This window comes from Macrotis lagotis, chromosome 2 (genome assembly GCF_037893015.1).
Source record: "Macrotis lagotis isolate mMagLag1 chromosome 2, bilby.v1.9.chrom.fasta, whole genome shotgun sequence".
Taxonomy (NCBI): Eukaryota; Metazoa; Chordata; class Mammalia; order Peramelemorphia; family Peramelidae; genus Macrotis; species Macrotis lagotis.
Window position 1 is genome coordinate 331,861,361 of NC_133659.1, and position 22,668 is coordinate 331,884,028.

Below are 22,668 nucleotides of genomic sequence, written 5' to 3' on the forward strand. Positions count from 1 at the left end.
CGCTTCAAATCCCCATCTTAAATGGGAGTGGGGGGAGCCTCCGGCCTTTAGCGGAGACCCCCCCCCCTTCCCCACCAGCCCGGCTAGGCTGTGACTGGGGCCTCTGTCCGGACCATGGGACTGAGAGGAGAAAAGAGCCCGGAGCTTGCAGTGGGGGATGGGGGAGATGGCTTTGCCCTTAGCCCTTCCCCATCTTCCCCTCCCCATGTTGGTGGATGCAGCAGGAAGCCCATCTGCTTGGCACCCTCCCCCCCAACCCCTCTCAGGGCCATGGATGGGCTCGTGAGCCAAACCTGCAGCAGCCTGGGGCTGGGGCTGGGGGTGGGGGGAGATGGCTGTGGAGAACCTCTTCTGGGGGAGGGGGTGTGGAGGCAAAAGGGAAAGCTCCCCGGCTCCCTCCTCATCTTCCCCACTCAGAGGGCTCTAAGCTGCCTTGGCACCGCAGTCTTGGAGCTGCTTGGGGAGAATTGGGGTGGGGTGGGCTGAGGGGGTGAGACATGGGTCTGCATCTGCAGCTGACTCTCCTGGGGAGATTAGGGATTTTCACTATTCCCAAGGTTGAGCCTGGATTCCCCCTCCCCCACCAGGTCCTTGTGTCCATGGAGGAAGGGCCAGGAAGGGAAGGAAGAATTAAAAGGATAGTCCAGTCCCAGAGAGAGAGAGAGAGAGAGAGAGAGAGTCCCAGGGACTCAGATGGGAAGGAGCTTCCACCTTTATGTGAAAGATCCAGAAACCCATAGAGCAGGAAGCCCAAGGCTTGTGACATCAACCCAGAGCAGCCAGGGAAAGGAGGACAGTCAGCTGTCCTCCCAGCTGGCTGGCCTCCCTTCCTCTCTAGCTCACACCGCCTGGCCATATCTGCTTTCAGAGCCAGAATTCAGAGACAACTCAGGGAAATTGGGCTCTCCATCTCTGAGGCTCTCTCTCTCTCTGTGTGAAAGGGTCCCCCACCAAGCTCCAGGTCCGATGACTGTTCCTGCCTCCTCACTCAAGAACCATTTGAGGCTCCGTGTTTCTTTCCCCCTCTCCCACTGCCATCTCCTGTTGAGTCAGATTCTGCCCCACTACCCATTCTCTGCTCCAGATGGGGTTAGGGAGGACATTCTCTCTCCCAAAAGGGCACAGAATCAACTTTGACTTGACCTTTCCCCAGCTCTACCAAAAATCCCAAATGGGTGGCCCTTGGCCTCTACTCATAAAGAGATCACCGGAATGTCGGGATTTCCAAAAGGAGCTGAGTGGTCTATACAAACCTGGAAAGCCCTCTGTGACACCTGCCAAATGAGGGACCCTAGATCCTGGTCACCCAGTCTGTGCTTGAATACTTCCAATGACAGGGAACTCACTACCTTTCCAAATAACTCATCCTTTTAAGCAGCTGTTTGGTTTTGTTTGTTTGTTTAGTGAAAGTTTCTCCTCCCAACATTGAACTTAAAACTCTTAAAACTCCTCCTCATTGCTTCTAGTTCTGCCCTCTGGGGATTTAATAGAGAAAGAGAGGGAAGAGAAGAAGGGGGGGGGAGTGGGGAGGACCTGAACCTTTGATTTCACCGGTAGAGGAATTGCCCTCTAGAATGGAGGTCATCAAATAGACTTTTGTGCTGCAGTTTAGAGTGTCCTAAAGTACTGAGAGGTTAAGATACTTGGTCAAGGACACACACAGTGTGTCAGAGTTTGAATCCTGGGTCCTAATTTGAGAAACGGAAGGGTCATCCTGGACGAGTATTTTGTATAAATTTGGAGAATCCTAGCTTCTGGGATTCTGTTCCTAACCTGGTGGCACCATGGAGAGAGCTCTGGGCCTGGAGGCTGGAAGATCCCAGTTCTTCTCTGGCCTCAGACACTTCCTAACTGGATGACCTTGGGCAAGTCCCTTTACTTCTATCTGCCTCAGTTCCCCCACCTGTAAAATGGGAATAATAGCATCCATCTCACGGGCTTGTTGGGAGACTCAAATGAGCTGATAATTGTAACAGATCCTGGCTCACAATGAACAGGGGCGAAGTTCTAGCTATCATTATTCACTGTGAAGAAGCCATATCTTGGGTTTCTCCTGGGTTACTATTTTTCTTGCCAAAGAACATTTGTTCTCATTGGGAAAGGAGACAGGAAGCTCTGAGGTAATTAAAACAATTCTCCCCTTGGTCCACAGGAAGCTTATCAATTCTCTCATTGGTGGTTTTCCTTACTGGGTCAGCCCTGTCCGAGGTGCTGTCCGAGGTGCCAGGCAGGGATGGACTGTGAAAGGCTGGCAGGTAAGGCAGAACTGAGCCTCATCTCAAATTGGGAAGGGTTGAATGTAGACATCTGGCTGAGCCTCACCTCTGTTTGGGAAACGTTGAGTATATACACCTGGCCCTCACTTGGTGTAGACACCAGGTATATGTCCTCTATCCTTCCCAATCAGAGGTGAAGCCCAGCTCTGCCTCACCTGCTGCCTTCTTACCCTATGTCCCTGGTGCCAGGGAGGGAAACAAAGAGGAAACACCCATTGACATTTAAACTGTAGAGCACTTTGCAAACTTTCCCCTGAAGTCAGAGGATCTGGGTTCAAATGTCGCCTGAAGCAGGTACCTTCACCTCTCTAGGCCTCAATGTCCTCTTCTGTGAAATGAGGGGATTGGTTAGGCTCTCACTTGGTTTCTAGGGTCTAGGTCTAGACCTCTGGTCCTATAGGGACTCTTGTCATCAGGGATCTGAGACTCAGAGAAGTGACTTGTCTAAGGTCACAGAGTTAGAAATTCCAGGGTAGGTATTCCTTCACTCTGTCATTTTGGCTCTGCCTCCCCAGCATAGGTATTCCTGATCCCCAGGCCTGGTGCTCCTCCAGGATCTCAGTGGGGAGCTTGGGTCATACCCCTAACCTTTCCTTCCTCCTAAAGTGGTGCTTTCCCCAGTCTGAAAGTGATGCCATTCCAGATGGTGAGTGAGACTGTTGGTTCAGGGAAAGGAGTGAGTAGTGTGGGCTGGGTTAGTCAGGAAGGCTTCCTGGAGGGGGAGGCTGAAGGAATCAACATTTGGAGGTGGGCATGAATGTGATATAATATGTTCTGGGGACATTGAGAGAGCCAGCCTGACTGAAGGACTTGGAGAAGCCGTGATGAGAAGTTGAGGTAGGAAAGAAACCCAAAAACTTTGGTCAGGTGGGACCAGACAAGCTTTAGAAACCGGGCAACAGACTGGAAACTGGATCCAGGGAGCAATGGGAAGCCACTGAGTGATCCGAAACTGGTGAGTGATCAGATAAGATCGATATTTTAGACTGATGAGAGTGAAAAGGGGAGAATGAGAATTTATATGGCATTAAGGACTGTACCATATTAATTCAATGGATCCTCACAGTAGCCCAAGAAAGGAAGTGCTATTCTTGATCTCATTTTACTGATGAGGAGACTGAGGCAGGCAGCATTTCAATGACTTGCCCAAGGTTTCACTAGTACGTGACTGAGGCTGGATTTGAACTCGGTTCTCCCTACATCCAGGTCCAGCACCATTAGATGCACCATTAGGAAGGTGTATGAGGTGGCAGGTCTGGGGTAGGGGGCAGATTGGAGTTCTGTATGAGGAAGAGAGGATGGTGAATAGACTGTATGTTTTGCTATGGGGGATGAATTGTAAGAAAACAATGAAAAGTCTTAGGGGAAGCACAAGGCAGCTTTAACAAGTGAGTAGAGGGAGAAGGAGGATGGTCCTATTCTTGGTCCCCAGAAAGGACTAGGGCAATGTGGGAAGGAGCTGAGAGGCATCATGGGATTGGATTTGGCTTTGTCGTTATGGATGAGTCTTGTACCTACACAGGGTCCCCATGCGGTATGAATGACATACTTTGTCATGGCTTTCAAGCACAAAAAGACTTATTCAGTCTAAATCCCTCATTTTAAAGATGAAGCAACTGAGGCACAAGGAGGTCCAATGACTTACCCTAGGTCATACGGCATCAGGTAATGAGTTCCCCGTTATTGAAGGTGGCCCTTTGGAGACTGAATAAGACTTGGTGGGATATTGTAAAGAATCCCTTTCAGTAGGACCCAGTGGAAGATGTTGACCGATTCAAGTGCCTCTGGGGGACAGAGATAATAGGAGGAACCACTGGGAAGGGTGGAGTCAGGAAGGGTGTGATTGTTGGTTCCAAGAAAGAGAATAACCCTGTGTGACTTGAGAGGGAAAGTAAGACCAGCCAAGTAGGTATTAGGGAGATAAATTTCAGTTCAGCAGAAGGACTAACTTCCCCCTGCAAATGGACCAAAATTTTTTTTTTTAGATTTTTGCAAGGCAAATAGAGTTAAGTGACTTGTCCAAGGCCACACAGCTAAGTAATTATTAAGTGTCTGAGGTCATATTTGAACTCAGGTCCCCCTGACTCCAGGGCTGGTGCTCTATCCGCTATGCCACCTAGCTGCCCCCAGATTTTCTTGTAAGGTAATGAGCTCCCTGTAGCCAGAGGTATTCAAATAGAAGTCAGATAACTAACCACTGGGATATTGTAATAGCTGCCGCTACACCAGGTAGGAGCTGACAAGTTGACCAAATTCAAGAGCTAATATGGCATATCAGACAACTGGGTTTGGAATTGAGAAGGTCTGGGTTCAAATTCAACCTCAACTATTTAATAGCTATAAAGAGTAACTTAGTGGCCAAGTGGAGAGAGTGTTGGCCCTGGAGTCAGGAGGGATTAAGTTCACATCTGTCATTTACTAAGACATGTATTTACTGTATGTATAACCTTAGGAAGTCAATCTTGTTTATCTTAATTTCCTCATCTGTAAAAAGAGCTGGAGAAAGAAATGGCAAACCATTTGTTTCCAGTGTCTCTGCCAAGAAAACCCCAAATGGTATCACAAAGAGTAAGACACGACTGAACAAATGTAACCGTGAGCAAATCACTTTCCCTCTCTGGGGCTCCAAGTCACAAAACTGGGGGGGAGCCCTGAATTTCTGGCTCCTCAGAGCTTCCATGAGTCCCTTGTTGGTGTTGGGGTTCATGCACTTATGATTTTTCTCCTTATTGGACAGTTAAGGAAACTGAGTCTCCAAAGGAGATGGATGCTGATTCACAGGTTGAGTCTATATTTGCATTATTTATCTGCAGTGGAATTAGGGAGGCAATAGGCATCTGGGGAATGAAAGGAACATGGGACAGGAGGTGAAAGAATAGTATGGGCTAGTAATTATATACAAAAGATTGTCCACTTGTTAATTTAGTCGATCTTTATAGCAACCCTGGAAAGGAGGGAATATTATCTCTATTTTGTAGATAGGGAAACTGAGGCAGAAAGATTAACTCCCTTGCCCAGGGTCACAAGCCTAATGAATGTTGAGTTAAATCTTCTGGTCAGCAAGTCCAGGGCCCTATCCACTGCACCATCTTGCCTTATTAACTGCTAAGAAGCACAGAGCACTATAATTTTCTCCCCAGTGTTCAGATGAGTCAGTCGAGACTCCACAGGAGCATGGTATTATGGAAAGAATGAAAGACAAAGGGTCCAAATCCTGGTTATTTAAGCCAAGGTTCCCCCACAGGGCTGCTTGGGTCAGAGTGGGCATTCTGGCCCCAGGATCCAAGATTCATGGGTGTATAACCTTTGAACCATGAACCCCTTCACATCTTCAAATGCATAAAATCAAATATCAGGAATTATACAGGAAATCCCAGTTTGGAGATCCTGATGATCACATTTCTCTATTGACAAGGGACTGAAGCTCAGATTTGGCTAAGGCAGTAGGTGATAGAGAGAAGATCTGAACCCAGATCCTCTCCCCCGAGTCAGTGGGGGTTTTTTTTTTTTTGGTGAGGCACACAGGGTTAAGTGGCTTGTCCAATGTCACACAGCCAGTAAGTATCATGAGTATAGATTTGAACCCATGTCCTCTCCCACAAACCAATATTTTTTTTTTGGTGAGGCAGAGTTAAATGACTTATCCAGGGTCATACAGCCTGTAAGTATCTTGAGTATGGATTTGAACCCATGTCCTCTCCCACAAACCAGTATCTTTTTTGGGGGGTGGGGGTCTGAAGCAAACAGGGTTAAGTGACTTGTCCAGAGTCACACAGCCAGTAAGTATCTTGAGTATAGATTTGAACCCAGGTCCTCTCAACTCTAGGGCTTGTGCTCCATGCATTGAGCCACCTAGTTGCCCCAATCCAGTTATCTTTGCATTTTATCCCTGATGCTTTTCCAGGAGCTTTTCTCAACTTCTTCCCGAGTCAGATCTGCTCTGCTCTCCTCTGCTGCAGAGAATAACCCATCCCCACCCTTTGCCTCTCCCTACCTTTCCTGGCTGCCTCACCTTCCTCAGATGCCTTTTTTTAAAATGCCTTTTATCTTAACTAAACTCTTCTCCAAAGTCCAGAACCCCTGGCTCTCTGGTCCCAGCCCCTCCCAGCTCACCTCAGTTTTCCCACAGGGACCAGAATACATCTGGTCTTCCCTCCTTCCCTCTTGTACTGTTCACAAGGGAATGCTGGCCACTCTCCAGTCCTCTACTCTGTTTTTGCAGCACTAGGAAACCATCCTCAGGTTTCTTTCTGTTTTTCTCTTCTGAGCTGGGTAATAGGTTCACCCTTTGTCTACCAGCACTGTGACCCCATGCACTGTTTTGCTGGGAACAGGCAACTAAACATCAGCATTTATTAGGCACCTACTGTGCTGAGATAGCACCCTGTGAACTCCCCTACCCTTGAGTGAGTCTCCTAAGGTCCCTGCCCTCAAGGTTTCCCTTCTACAGGGTAAGACAAGATTCAGGGATAGGGGCAGAGGGGAATGGATTGGGGCCAAATATAAAAATATTCTGAACTGGTCTTGAGCTCGAATCTGAAGTCTTCTCATTCAGCCTTATGATTTAGTGCTGGAAGAGATTTTAGAGGCTATGGAAACCAAGTCCTTCAGTTTACAGAGGTGGAAACTGAGGCCCAGAGAGGAGATTTAGTCCAGGTGACAAAGTTCAAACAATCATAGATCTAGACTGATTACCCAGGAAAGACTTCCGATGCCATCAAGTTCTCTTTTGACAGATGAGAAAACTGAGTCACATGAAGGTTCAATTACCTTGTCCAAGGTCACAGGCATAGCAATGAGAAATAGGAGTTGAACCTAGACTTAACTCCAGAGCCAGGGATCTGGATTCTAATCCTGTTTATGTGACCTGACACATGGACTGCACTTCCTCGATTTCCCAATCTATTAAATGATAATCTTTTAGGGACCCTGAATGCTCTGATTAGTTCAAAGAAACTAGACAAATTCACAGATGGAAGGGGTCTATGAAACCAATAACCCTGTACTTTCTGTCCCAACACTTTGGCAACTCAAAGTTCCTGAAATGACCTTCTGGCTCTCCTTCTGGGAATGAGTCCTTCTGGGAAGGAAGGAAGACTACTGTCAGTCTAAAGTGGGTTCTCTCTTCTTTGGCAGTTTTCCAGCTGGGGAGGAGTCCTTAGAATTGATAAGGAAGAAGGGAGCAGCAGAAGGGGCAGAAAACCCAAGGAGGATCTGAGCAAGCCCAGTGTAGAAATTCACGTTACCAAGTCAGAGGGCATTGCCACCAGCTGAAATTTAGTCCTGAAGTCTAGAAAAATGAAGTGACTTGCCCAGGGTCACAAAGCTAGTAAGTATTAGACAAAAAAGTCTAGTACTTACTAGCTTTGTGACCCTGACTTTGTTTCCTCTGACTTTGAGTCAATTGGTTGTTTTCTGTGAAGTCTCTGGCCAGTTGTGCTTGGCTCTTTGGGGTTGCTGGGGAAAAGACAAAACATTCTCTGCTCTCAGAGAGCTTACTTTCTTTTTTTGTTTTTGTTTTGCAAGGCAATGGGGTTAAGTGACTTGCCCAAGGTCACACAGCTAGGTAATTATTAAGTATTTGATCTCAGATTTGATCTCAAGTCCTCCTGACTCCAGTGCTAGTGCCCTATCCTCTGCTCCACCAGGAGCTTACTTTCTAATAGGGATGGGTAGAATGGATAGAGTCCAGCACAACATCCACTGAGCTTTGCTGCCTCTCTAGGAAAAATAAAGACCTTTTTATTCAGATTTTCTGGTTGAGCAGCTCCTACAGGTGATAAATAATTACATTTCTCCTCCTAGATCCCCTTAATAACCCAGGAGGGAGGCGAACAGCTCCATGTTTTAGCCAGGAGCTGGGCAGATTATCCTTTATTTCTCCCTGATGTAGGTGGATCAGCAAACGTTCACAAAGGGTCAAATTTGTGCTAGATACTGTGTAAGGGGCTGGGGATGCAAACACAAAACAGAAACTTTCTTTGCCCTCCGAGAGTTTATAGTTCAGCTTTGCAAGACAAGTCATAGGTATGTTATAATGGGTTGAGAATCAGCCTCAGCCTGAAGACCTAGGTTCCAGTCTTATCACTGTTCCATCCATATTGGCTGTTCTCTAAGACTTTAGCTCCAGAGAAGATGCACATCTGTGTTAATAGAAGGGAGTTTCCACACTGCTTATGCAAATATATATATAAAATTTTACGTATATTTTTATGAACATTTTTTATTTTGTTTCCATGTATATATAAATAAAAATAATATCAATAAGGAAAAAGGGCTAAGTGATTTTGACCTGAGCTTTGAAAGTAGTTCAGGTTTCTATAAAGGTGAAGAGGAGGGAGGGCCTTCCAGGTGTGGGCCATTTGCTTGCCAAATCCTGAAAGTGGGAGATGAATGTTGGGTAGGAGACCCCACTAGCAGCACAGTTGGAATGGAATGGACTGTGGAGAGGAGTTATAGGAAGTCAGAGCAGAAAAGTAGTTGGGAGTCAGATTCTGGAGGACCTTTCTCTTCCAAAGGAAAAGATCTTTGAAGTCATCTTGTCCAGTCCCTTGCTTGATGTACAGATCTCTACTGTATTAGCCTGGCTCCATTGTCCTCTTAACATCTTCTTGAAACATCAGAACTGACTCCAGGGGAGTGGGTGCTGACATGCCCCTGCTGCCAGGCAGGGCTTCCCAACTCCCAATTCTAGTGTTCTTCCCTCCAATGATAGCAAACTACCTGGCAGAGAAACTGATGTGGTCAAGGGGGAGTGGAGGGGACCATGAGGGATGTTGCTTGAGAGCCAGGTTGGTCTCATTCAAAGACACAGTTTGTGATGAGCATTGCCCTGTTTCTACATCATTTTTAGGGTTACAACTTTATATATTTTTTTAGTTTTTTTGCAAGGCAAACGGGGTTCAGTGGCTTGCCCAAGGCCACACAGCTAGGTCATTATTAAATGTCTGAGACCGAATTTGAACCCAGGTACTCCTGACTCCAGGGCTGGTGCTTTATCCATTGCGCCACCTAGCCGCCCCATTTTTAGGGTTACAAAGCTCTTCCCCCAATCCCTGTGAAGTAGGAGTCATGAATGCTATTAATAACATTTGAATGACAATGAATGCTCTTTTGACAGATTAAGAAAATGAGGTTCAATAAGATGGTTGGATTTGCCAAGGGTCCCATAAATGTTCCGCACAACGCACGCATATACTCCTCACCTCCAAACATGGACACATTCATATTTTGGAATATCTGAAACCAAACTGGGATAGATCCCAGAAACTGGACTGCCAAAGTGAACAAGGGAAGGGAACGAGAATTTATTAAGCAGTCCATAAACATGAAGTACCTCCTACGGGTCAGTTTGGGACTTCATTTTGGTCTTCTTCGATAATGGAGAACAAGAACCAACAATGTGTTAAGCTCTAAGTATACAAAAAGAGGCACGGACAGTTCTTGCCCACAGGAAGCTTACATGACCATGGTGGTGCCAACAAGCAAGCCAATATGGACAAACAAACTAAACCAGAAGGAAGAGGAAAGAGTGGGAGGACATTAGCTTTAAGAGAGGTTAGGGAAGACTTCCTGTAGAAGGGGGAATTTTCGTTGGGACTTGAAGGAAGCCAGGAGGCAGAGATAAGGAGGAAGAATGTTCTAGACTTGGGAGACAGCCAGAGAAAATGCTCATATCTGAGAGTTTAAGGATCTTGTTTGTGGAACAGCCAGGAGGCTGGTGTCCCTAGATCAAAGTACATGGCAAGAAAGAGAATGTAAGAAAATTGCAAAGACAGGTGCCAAGGCATAGCACCAACTCTGGAGTCTGGAGACCTGAGTCCAAACCCATCCTTAGACACTGTGATCCTGAGTGAGACCCTGATTGCCATACAGCCATCTCCAGTCATCGAGTCATGTCTGGCCAGTGGATTCTGATGGCTCTTCAGGAGAGTGAGGCTTCTGACTTAGCATAGCCCCCCCCCCCAATTCAATTCACTTGCTTGTCATGGCATCACCTCCCCTATATCCTGGTCTCCTTCAAAAATGAAGGACTAACATTATCACTAAGCGTCTTACCAATCTTATTTCATTTTATCCTTACAACAACCCAGGGACATAGTTGCAATTTTTAGTCCCATTTTTACAGTTGAGGAATTGAGACAAATAGAAGTTAAATGACTAGTCCAGGGTCACAGGCTAAAAAGTCTGTCCAGACTTCATGTTCAATGATCTATCCACTGTGCTTCCTGGTCAGATCTGGGAGTTTTCTCTACTGAGCTCAGCCCTTAATAAACATTTCAACTTCACCCTGTTCCCTCCCTGATCCTCCCAATTACTCCCTGCCTCTTGTCCAGCCAGCACCACCCTTCCAAACATGACTCCTCCTCCTCCCCCATCCCCAAACTCAAAAGTTTTAAATCATACTTTATCTCAGTCTCACCCCACCCATTCAATCTGTTACCAAGTCTGGTGGTTTTTACCTTCCCAACCTGCCAATCTGGCCCCTACTCACCAACCCCAAGGTTGCCCCTTGGACAATGGACCTGGAAGGAGCTGCCACCCGACTTTCTGGGCTCCCTTTCAGATTTACCTCCAGTCCCTCTGAGCAGCCAATGCCTTCTTCCAAATTGCCTTCTCTGTTCTCTGGTGATTACCTGTTTAGCAATTTCTCTCTAGAGAGGGCCAGTGACTTGCTTAAGGGCAGGAACTAGTTTTTTGCTGTTCTTTGGACCTCTATGTGGTAGAGGGTTAGTTTGCATTCAAATAGAGGAAGACAGCTTTTAACTGGGGTAGAATGGGAAGGAGGAGCCTTCATATTCTCTTCAGGTTTGGTTGACCACCACCTTAGAGTAGAGAAAGTCAGACCTGGGAGGACTTTAGAGCTTCTTCATTCTAACTCCTTCATTTTATAAAGGAGGAAACTGGGTCAGAGAAGTGATTTACTTGCACAGCAAGGGATATATAACTGGTAAGTAGACCATCTCCTTTCCAGTCTTCTACTACTGCTACTACTACTACTACTGCTGCTGCTGCTTACCTTTTAGTATAGTGGATAGTGTTGGACTTGCAAGTAAGTGAGACCTGAGTTCATTTACTTACTGTGACTCAGACATTTCCCTTCCTTTAGTCTGTTTTCCTCACATGTAGGAAGAGTCTGAATGAGTAGGTCTCTTTGCACTTTCAGTCTAGGATTCCTCCCATCCTGACCAGAGATTGGCATCAACAGGCATTGCTCTCTAGACGAGGATGCCAGCGAAAGACAAGGAGGCCAGTGGTTTAATGGATGGAGGTGATAGGGTTAGGCTGTGTTATTTATGGATGTTAAGGCTTTTTGAGGACTGTGAAAAGAGGAAGATGGTTAGCATCTAGTGGGGGAGGGCACGGAAGTTAGACTCAAAGAATGCTCTCATCCCAGAGCTGTGTCCAACTCCAACCCCTCTCCCCCTTTCATTTTACTCCTGGGGAAACTGAAATGGGGCTTGCTCAAAGACATTTTAGTCTACTTAAGAGTCAGAGATTAGACTCCCCGGGTCTATGTCAAGTTGGTCTGAGTGAAGAAGCCTTACTATTAATCAAGACCTTTCCCTCCTTCATTTTACACATAGGGAAACTGAGGCCCAGAGATGGCAGGTGGACTTGTGCAAAGTCACAGAATTTCTTAAGACCTAGAGGTTTTATTTCTGCTCAGGGTTCCACACCAAGTTGCCCTTCAGTGTCTCACTTTATACATGGGGAACTGAGGTTCAGGGAAATTGAGAGGTGCTGAGTTGTCTGTGACTGGGAGTCTTCTAGCAAAGGCCTGGTGACCACTTGTTGGGAGTGTTGTCGAGGCAATTGCTGTTCCTAGTTGGGGAGAGAATGAAATATGATTATGCCATTTCCCAAGTTAACTAGTTACTTTGTGTGATACTATGTTAAACTCTAAATACATAGAAAGGAGACCAAAAAAAAAAACCAACCTTTGCCCTGAAGGAACTTTCAGTGCTATGGAGGAGATGACTTTCAAAAAACTAGGTACCAATCAGATCTAGGAAATGCAAAGAATTGAGTTGAGAGGAAAGGAAATAAAGTAGGTTGATTCCTCGAAAGGGAAGTCACAGAAGGGAAGAGAGCTTTAGGCTTATACCTAGGAATGGATGCAAATATGCATGTCTCTGATATTCTATGCTATACTTTCTCTTTTAGATAGATTTTGTGTTCTAAATTCTCTCCCATTTATGACATTTCTTGTTCTAAGAGCCTTCCAAGCTTTGATTTTCTGTATTCTGTCAACCTTAAATATATAGGGTTAAAATAAAATGACAGAAAATATGTTAGACATGAAGTTTATTCTCCTAAGATTTATCAAGAAGGTGGAAGCCGTCTATATAAGATCATTATCTCAAGCAGAGGAAGACCAGAATATTTATGCCTCCTTTCAACCTCCTTGGAGGCCATTCTATTAGACTGCACAAAATCTCAAAGAGTATCATCCTTATAGAATGCTATCTTGGGGCAGGTAGGTGGTGCAGTGGATAGAGGGCTGGCCTCAAGTCAGGAGGACTTGAGTTCAAATCCAACCTAGTTGTGTGGCCTTGGGCAAGTCACTTAATCCCATTGCCTTAAATTAAAAATAAACAAAAAAGGATTGTTTTTAGAATGCTATCTTGTCCAAAAGAGGACCCATTCTTTCCTGGATTAAAAAAGCTTCCTTTGATAAAACAACTCATAAAAGGCTTTTAATCATATAATCATTTGTCTTTCAAAGTGTGTAATTAATATATGGAGAGAGAATATTCCATTCCTCACAATAACTAAGAAATCAACCTTTGACCAAGATTAGGGTTCTTTCTCTCTCTCTTTTTTTTGGCAAGGCAATGGGGTTAAGTGACTTGCCCAAGGTCACACAGTCAGGCAATTATTAAGTTTCTGAGGGTGGATTTGAGCTCAGGTCCTCCTGACTCCAGGGCTGGTGTTCTCTCCACTGTGCCCCCAGTGACTCCTAGAATGGGGTTCTTGAAAAATACTATGCCTTGAAAATTCTAAGGGTCAAATGAGATAACATAATTAAGATATTTGCAAATTTAAAAGCACTCTATAATTCTCAGTGTTATTAAGTTCTCTCCCCCCTGCCACGTGCACCCCGGTCCAAGATCTTCCCAGCTGCGTCCTCTGATCTGAACCCCAAATTTCCCTCCACACCCCCACACCCCGTTCTGTAAGTCTAAGCCCAGAGCTTCCTTCTTTGTGGTCATAGCCCTATCTGGCTTGGGTAGTTGGTTGATTCTGTATTTCAGCTGGACAGGACATTTGTAAACATGTGTGTTTGTGGGAAAGTTGGGAAAATGTAGACAACTGAGTGTGTTAGTCAATAAGCAATGTGCTAAGCCCTGGAGATCCCAAAGTGGGCAAATGCCTGCCCTCAGTGGGCTTGCTCTCTAATGGGGGAGGCCAGAAGTAAACCAATGTATACTGGAAACAAATATGCAGGATAAATAGGAACCGATTAGCAGGAAGGCAGTAACATTAGGGTTGGAAAAGTCTTGTAGAAGGTGGGATTTTAACTGGAACCAAAGAAGCCGCAAGGGTAGCAGGAAATTCATTCCAGAGTCTAGACTGTCTTGGGTCTCCACAAGGTAGGGGGTCACTTGAGACATGGCCCCAGCATCTGAGCTCTGTGGGGCTCTCCTTGCCCCCCCCCCTTGCTGCTGTGCACATCTGGAGTAGGAGATCTGGGTCAGTGACCGCATCAAAGGGAGGTTAGAGAGAGAGTAGGAGAGAGAGAGGGAGGAAAGGGGGGTGGGAAGGAGAGCGGGAAAGAGGGGGAGGGGAAAGGAGGAAGGAAAGGAAGAGAAATGGAGGAGGGAGGGATGGAAGGAGACACACACACACACACACACACAGTGTCTGAATGCATCACCCTTAAAATCATAACCACACAGACCAATAACAGTAATTGCCTTGGGGTCTGGCAGAGCTCTCCCTAAGAAACCCACTTCCTGAGCATTAGGTGGGTGAAGCTTTTTGTCCCTGAGGTTCTTTGCACCCTCTAGCTTCCCTTTTGCAAATAAGATAAGATTTGACCTACAAAATTCCACCAAACAGCTCTCCTGATCTACGATGCCCAAGCTTGTCCAGAGAACTGCCTTCTCTCCTAACCTTAAGCAGGAATCTCTCCTTCAACGCCCTAGATCCTATCTGGAAACATGTCCAATAGACAGGGAGCTCATTAGCTTCCATTCTACTTTGGCACAACTCTGATTGTTCACTTTTCAAATCTGGGTAAAATCTGCCTCTAACTCCATCCATCCCTTCCCCAACCCAAATTCTACTTCTGCCCCCTGAAGACAAGGAAAACAAATGTAATCCCTCTTCTGGGCATGACAATAAAAACATCATTTATATCATGCTTTAAGATTTGCTAAGCACTTTCTTTAATAAATATGATCCTCTTCAACAAATAGAATCCTGGAACCTAAGTTTTATTATTTGCTTCGTAGAGCAGGGGAAGAAATTGAGGTAGAGACTAAAGGAATTTGCTCAGATTCTTCCATGTAACAAATAGTCTGAGTTCAAATTTGAACTCATATCTTCCCTACAGAAAACTGTCTGAATAAAAAGCTTGTCTGTTTCTGTCCTTTGGGCTTCTCTTTCTAGGCAGATCATCCATATCCCTTTTTTTTTTTTATTCTTGCAAGGCAATGGGGTTAGGTGACTTGCCCAAGGTCACACAACTAGGACATTTTTAAGTGTCTGAGGCTAGATTGGAATTCAGGTCCACTGATTGGTGTCAGTGCTCAATCCACTGCTCTATCTAGCTGTCCCCTGTTAATTTGTTTTCACCTTTTTTTAGTATCCCTAGGACTTGAGATTCTGGCATAAAGTAGACACTTAATAAACCTCCGTTGACAGTCTAGCCCTAACCTGCCTATCTAAACTTATACACTTCTCTTCTTGGATCACTTGGCTTTAGTCAGCCTGGTCTTGCTTTTCCTTCTACAGGGTACTCCATTTTCCAACTCAGTCTTTGGACAGGTCTCCCTTCTCCCTTCCCCTGCCTAGAATCTCAGAACAGCATCACCTTCTACAGGAAGCTTCTCCTCATCCTCCAAAGTTGCTAAGGGTACCCCCTGCTCAAATGATTGGCCTAATGGTTATTTGGGATCTTTCTTGTCCATGTTTATAAACATCATCTCTACTGATAGAGTGCAAGATCACTGAGGGGAGAGACTTATACCTTTTTTTTGCCTTTGTTTCTCTATCACCCAGAACAGTTGCAGGTATATAGTTGGTGCCTAATTAATGCATGTTGATCAATTGGTTGAATGCACCCATTGTGTTCTTTCTTTTACTACTTCTACTTCTTTTTCCTCTCTTTCTCTCTTCTCTCTCCCTCCCTCCCTCTCTCCTTCAGGGATCCCAGATTGGAGAATGAGGTGAAATTTCCAATATAACCCCTAGGCTCCAGAGTACCTCTGACTGTCTGTCTGTCTCCCCCCCCCCCACCCCTTGTTATTCTGTCAGATGTCTCTCTTTTTTCTTGCACCCTTTCCAGTGCCCCAGAGGGTGGTACCAGATGAGATGACAAGGGTAGGAGTAGAGGGCACAGGCCTGGGGCTAGCTAGGATGGAGATGGAGAGGGGTCTCTGTGCTCTTTTGAAAGGAACCCTTTGTCCATTGTCCCATCTTCCAGAGGCTGGTACTGCATCCTCTGGGGAGGGATGGGAGGAAGGGGAGGGAGGCTGGTGCTGATATCAGCAGGACATGGGCAAAGGCTGGGTGTGGTGGACATTTTTCTGTATCTAGGGCAGGAGGAGAAATGGATCCTTGTCCTTCCGAATGCTTCAAATGTTCTGTAAAGATTCCGGCCAAATCATGTTGATAGATTCTGTCATAGGGGAGCAAACCCCACCCCTCTTTGGCAAATCCTCTTGACATTGGGTGTCTGAAGTCCTGGTAACGAAAATGATACAAGTTTATAAAGTTCTCCAAGTGCCAAAATACTAAGCCTAGCATGTCATAGCTTCACAGAGTCAGGGGGCACCTCAACGATCCATCTCAACCATAATTTCCCCATCTGTAAAATGGAGCCATCTCTGACCAGCCCATAGCTAAACAGAAATCCCCATCAAACAGTCATCTCCTTTCTCTTTTATTCATTCAATGACAGAGAACTCATTACTTCTGGGGTCAGCCCATTCTATTTCTGGAGAACTGGAATCCTTGGGAAATTTTTAGGTCATAGTTTTTGTGTCAAAAGGGGTCCTGGGGGTTATTTAGAACAATCAATTCATTTTACAGAGGTGGAAACTGAGGCCTAGAGGGAGGAAGTGAATTCCCCATGTTATAATAACAGGCAGGTTTGGAATTCATCTCTTCTGTACAGAGCCAGGATTCAAAACCAGGTGCTTGGACCATTGGTAATCCACATTGCTATATGATTTTTAAAGTCTCCTCATCTTCTGAAGCAATCACATTGCTCAGCTGATTTGTATTGCTTTTGAAAGTCCCCTCAAACATTGGGGCTTTCATACAGGATCCAATACTTAGGAAAGGGAAAGGAACAAATATCCATGATGCCCCTACAATGTACCAAATATTTTCTCCTTTGACTCTCATAAACCATCCCTTCCCCCTTGGCAGGTCATTTTTTGAACCAGGGTCCAGAACTTTCCATTGATCTCTTTCTTGCCTCATGTAATAACAACAATCCACTTCCCAGCTTTATTGTGAGATCATTTGCAAAGCACTTTGTCCATACTGGCTATCTTTATTGTTATTTTCTTCTCCTAGAAAGAAATGTTTATTCTTGCCTCTACTATCTCATCTCTCATTCACTTCTCAACCCTTTGGGGATCTGACTTTTTTTTTTAGGTTTTTGCAAGGCAATGGGGTTAAGTGACTTGCCCAAGGTCACACAACTAGGTAATTATTGTGTCTGAGGTTGGATTTGAACTCAGGTCCTCCTGACTCCAGGGCTGGTGCTCTATCCACTGCACCACCTAGCCACCCCAGGGATCTGACTTCTTAATAGCCACTCTAGAAACTATTCTTATGATAAAATGCAAGCTCTTTCTTATGGCTTTTAAAACCCTTCCCAGTCTGGCTCCAGGATCTCCATTTAGTCTGATTTTACATCATCCTGCTCTCACCTCCCTAGCCACTACAACAAATCGGGCAGTACCTTTGCCTGGGCTCTTCTTCCTGCCCTGAATCTTTTTTGGTCCTTCCCCTTCTTTCCCCCCCTGGAATCTCTAGATCAGATCCTTTGGGGACTTTAGTTCAAGAATCAGCTTAGACCCCTCTTCCCACACAAAGCCCCTCCTAATCCTTTCACTTATTAGTACCCCAACTCTCTCCTGCTAAATTACTTTGTATTTACAGTGGATAGAGTTTGTGTTTAGTTATTCTCATTTCCTTGATGGAAGGAAGGGCTGGAGGGCTAGGATTGTTTCAGTTTATCTTTGTAGTCTCTGTGATGACATAGCACCTGCTCCAGAATCCTTTTTGTAAATAGGTCATTCCACATTTTAATCTTCAAATTTATTATTTGTTTTTGCCACTCTTTTTTTTAGATTTTCTCTTCCTCCTTCCCAATCCTTTCCCACTGAGAAGATAAGTAATCAGTTATACATATGAAATCATGCAAATTAGTGTCATATTATTTATACTGCAAAAAAATTAAACTAAGAAAAATAAAGTGAGAAAATTATATCCATAGTATTTTCAGGGCTTACTAACCACTTATTGACTTGAATTGTTAGCTTCAGTCTGTGGTGGGAGCCAGTAGTCTTTTGGAGGGAGAAGTCCCCATTCTGTCATGGAATAACTCTATCCCTCTCAGACTTGTGTCATTTCCCAACCTGATAAATTGACAAACTAAGTATAGACCCAAATGTTGGACAGCAGTGGAGGAACCCTTTCCTCTGGGCTATCATATGTTCCTTAATCCCTCCTCCCTCTTTGACTTCTTCATGCTCCATCATCCTTTCTTGCTACTTTGGAAATCCCTTCCTTCCCCCACCTTGACTGTGCTCTCATTGGATCCACACAGCTTACATGTGGATAAAAAAAAAAACCACATAGTGCAAGCATCATTACTCACATTGCTGCCGTCCTGGAGTCCCATGTCTCTGGCATCCCTCTTGTCTACTCATCTAGTAACACTGGACACTCTCCAGCTTGGGAATGTCTTTCCTAAAATATGATGCCCAGAAATGAACCTAATCCTCCAGCTGTGGTCTGACCAGAACAGGATTCTGGCTCCTGCTATGTGCTGTGCCTACAATGCCTCTCTTACTACAGCACTGACTAGACCTGTAGAAGGAACCCCCATGGGGAAATAAAACTTGAAGCCTTTGAGAGGATCTTGGACCACTGAGGAGTTAAATCCATAGTCAGGATGCATCAGAGACCTAGGTCTTTCTGATTCCAAGACCAGTCCTGCAGATTTTTGGACTTTTTGTCCACTAAGACCCCCAGTTTTTTTCCTTGAGGAATGATATTTAGCCTATCTCCTCTCTTTAGATCCCATTTGGAGTTTTCTTGACAGAGATACTGGAGTGGCTTGCCATTTCCTTTTCTAGCTCATTTTATAGATGAGGAAACTGAGGCACCCAGGGTAAAGTGACTTGTCCAAGGTCAGCGTCTGATTTGAAATAAGGAAAATGAATCTTCCTGACTCCAGTGTCTGGCACTCTATGAGCTATGGCGCTATCTAGCTGCTCCATTCTTCTGTACAATTGACTATTTGAATCTAAGTGTCTGACTTTGCATTTGTTTCTATAAGTGTCACCTGATTAATCACCCTCCAGAGTTGTTTTGCCTCTTTTGATCCCATTCTGAGTGCTGAGCCTGGATTCCATAAGACTGGAGTGCAAACATAGCCTCAGGTGCTTACTGCTGTTGTTGATTGTCCTTTGTCCTCACGGAAGACCAATGACCTCTGGGAAGTGGTGAATTGGATTTGAGTGGGGGGAGGATGGGACAAGGACTGTGTTAAATCGTCAGCCTCACTTTCTCCTCCAGAAACATCTGGGTCCAGGGGTCAGATATGGATCTGGATGCTTGTAGATGTCCTTGGATAGGAGGCAAACAGGGTGAAGTGACTTGCCCAAGGTCATAGAGCTAATAAGAGTCAAGTATTTGAGTCTGGATTTGAACTCAGATCCTTCTGACTCCAGGGCTGGGTGCTCTATTGCAATACCTTAGCTGTCCGATTCTTCTACTTAACCACTGTGTGCCTCGATTTTCTCAGCTGTAAAATGGGGATAATATTAGTACCCACCTTCCAGGATCAATGTGAGGATTAAATAAGATACTATATGTAAAGTGTTCAGTGAAGTGCTCAACACTGTGGGTGCCAACAGGTGTTTAATTAAACATTCCTTTCTTGTTTTTAGCTAAAAAGATTTTTTTTAAATCTACAGTTGGTAGTAAAGTGTGGTGGCCAAACTTAAAGTTACAAGTTTGACTTGGAGTTATAAATTTGAATCCTGACTTTCCTATTTAAGTCCTCTGTGACCTTGGACAAATCACTTATCCCCCTATGACTCCTTTTATTACAATTTACAAATACAGAGGTTAGACTAATAATGTTTGTCCTTCATTTTCTTTTTTTGTTTGTTTTTGTTTTTGCAAGGCAATGGGGTTAAGTGACTTGCACAAGGTCCACACAGCTAAGCAAGTATTAAATTTCTGAGGTTGGATTTGAATTCAGGTCCAACTGCTTCATTTTCAAAGACATGGAGATGATGCCATGATGAGCACGTGAATTGGATTTGAGTGAAGGGGGCTGTGCTAAGTCACCAGCCTCATTTTTGCCTCCAGAGCCATCTGGGTCCAGTGGCCAGATAGGAATCAGAAATGGAGATGGCCCTGGATGTGGGGCAATAAGAGTTAAGTAACTTGCCCAAGGGCTCCCAAAATCCCTCTCAGCTTTAGATCTGTGATCATTCCCAGCTAGCCTCAGATCATTTTTCACATTATATCTTGATGACATTCTTAAAGACCTGAGCTCCTTTTTAAAAAGCAAATCATCCTCAGTTATCTACTCTTGCTATTCAAACCATCAGAATTCAAGTAATGATCAAGTGAGACTTGGGCTGGAACTTACTATTGCCCAAGCAATGAGAGCCAAAGTGATCTGAGTTTAAGACATGGTCCTTAAGAAAGAAATCTAGTCCATAAATCCCAAGATTTTCTTGTGACATTTCAGGGATCAAAATTTACATTCCTTTAGGATAAGCACCTGTGGGAAAGGGTATACTAGTCTATGCAGACAGAGGAAGAAGAAAGAGGAGAGTAGAGGAGAAGAGAGGTGTTGCTGGAAAATGTGACAAGCTAAAGGTTTCAGGAGTTCAGGCAAACATGAAAGAATTCAATTAAAAGACCCACTGACCCAGAAGAATTTAGGGACAAAAAAGTTTATGTACATATTGCTGTGGTTAGCAGAAGCTAAGGGAAAGAAAATGCAGTAGCCATAGTAATCGTTATATGGGTCATAAGAGGATAAACTATAGGGAAAGGTATGGGGAAGGAGAGTTTGGGAATGTTGCTCCCCAGTAGCAGTTAAGCTTTCCAAAGGAAGACAAGTAACTCACTGGCCTGAGGACTGAGTGAGCTTTTACAGGGCAGGAAGATTAGGTATACATTGATAGAGGCCATAACTCAGAAGCTGAGGGTGAGATAACCAAATGAGGAGTGGTAGCTCAAAAACCTAATCTTTTCAGGCTAGGGCATAAATTCATTGTTTTGTTGAGAGGCTTGTCTTGTTCCTCGGGACTGAGAGGTAGCAAGGTACTTTACTAAAAAGTTCTTGGACTTCATCTCAGTAGCTTGAATCATGGTATGACTTGGGCTTTACATGGTCAGTTCAGAGGGAACAGTCTAATTAATGATAAAACATATTTCTCTTAACATTTCCTCTACATCGGAGGGAAGGAGCTTCATTGGCCAACTGGAACTATCCCAGGGGGGACAGTTCCTAGTACTCTCAAAAAGGACCATCATCAGGATGTTGATGGCATGACTTGTAAGGGAATTAGAATTAAGTGAGAGAGGGCGGCTTAGAGAAGCTAGCCTCACTTTCTCCTTTGGAGCCATCTGGGTGACAAGATAGTGATCAAGATGACAGGAACTTACATTTTAGTGGACGGAGACAACACATACAGCATACTATATAAGGGATGGATGGGGCATAAACAGAAAGGGTTGGGCACTCCAGGAATGCATCAGAGCATCAGAAATTGAACCCAGGTCTTCCTGAATGATGCCAGTCTTGAAATTGTAAAGAGCTCTTACCACTATTGTGAGCCCATTAGATTACATATTGGATTGTGAAAGAGATTTGAATTTAGCAATCCATGGAGCTGAATTCAAATCCTGCATTCACTAATACCTGTGTCACCTTGGGGAAATAGCTTAACATCTTCAGAGCTCAGTTTCTTCCAGGATTGGATGCTGTGGCTCCAATTGCTTTAAATCTATGATCTTAGAATCTTGCCTCCTTCCTTAATCTATCATCATAAAAGTCACAGCTGAATCCCTCCCCTACCCCGTCTCCATTGTGTTACTATTATTTCTTGTTGTCATTCTTGTTGACTTGCTGATAGATTGCGTGTCTGTTGTCCTAGGGCCTAGCCCAGCTAAGGTTGCTTACCTGGCTGGTTGCAGGGTCATTAATATAGAGATCAAGATAAGATAAGAGGAAGCCAAGAAAAGCATAGAGGAGTGGAGAGCTGTATGATAAAGGATGTGGACACACTGAAGAAATCCCAGCCCATAGCTTCCTATCTAGAAGAGAACTGAGAGGGACAATCAGGAAGAATATGAGGTCCAGAAATGTCATAGGATGATAACTGCAGTTGGGAAGGACCTCAGAGGTCATCACTGGACAGAGGAGGGAGAGAACAAAGTGAATCTGAGAGGATCTTGCTGTTCTGATTCTGTTTTCTTTGTTTGGTATCACCACCTTAGTAATGGCATGGTTTAATACATTGGACATGGGGTAACCTTGGGCAAGTCACTGAACTTCTCTGAGGCTCAGTTTCTTTATCTGTCAAATAAGAAGGTTGATGGTCACTAAGGTACACTTCTGTGAACCTAATATAATTTCTCTATATTTCTTTGAGATCATCAATTAATCACTTATTTTCCCTTTTTTTTTTAGAGAGAGGAGGTTCAGAGGTGTCTTTCCTGACCAGCCCTCTTCTTCCCAATATTTTCCTTCCTTCCCCTTCAGAATTATACATCCCATATGACTGTGAATGATGCAGAATAGAGAAGGTCTGATCAGAGTGGTGGGATGTGGGCCTGGAGGGTGACAGCCAAAAGGTTTAAATTTCATGGAACATGCTTACTTCTTGGCTTTGTACCCCAACCCAAATCAACTTTTATTATCAGGTCATATGAGCTAGGTTCTATGTTTTGG

The 22,668-nt window shown here is 44.5% G+C and overlaps 1 protein-coding gene across 1 annotated transcript in view; it reads left to right on the top strand.

The window, feature by feature from the left end:
• Nucleotides 1–506: 506 nt before the first annotated feature.
• Nucleotides 507–22,668, top strand: part of MGAT3 (beta-1,4-mannosyl-glycoprotein 4-beta-N-acetylglucosaminyltransferase) — a 29,120-nt gene continuing 6,958 nt past the window's right edge. The window contains exon 1 of the mRNA XM_074226971.1: nucleotides 507–2,255. The gene's annotated coding sequence lies outside the window, so the exon portion shown is untranslated. The remainder of the gene's footprint in view (nucleotides 2,256–22,668) is intronic.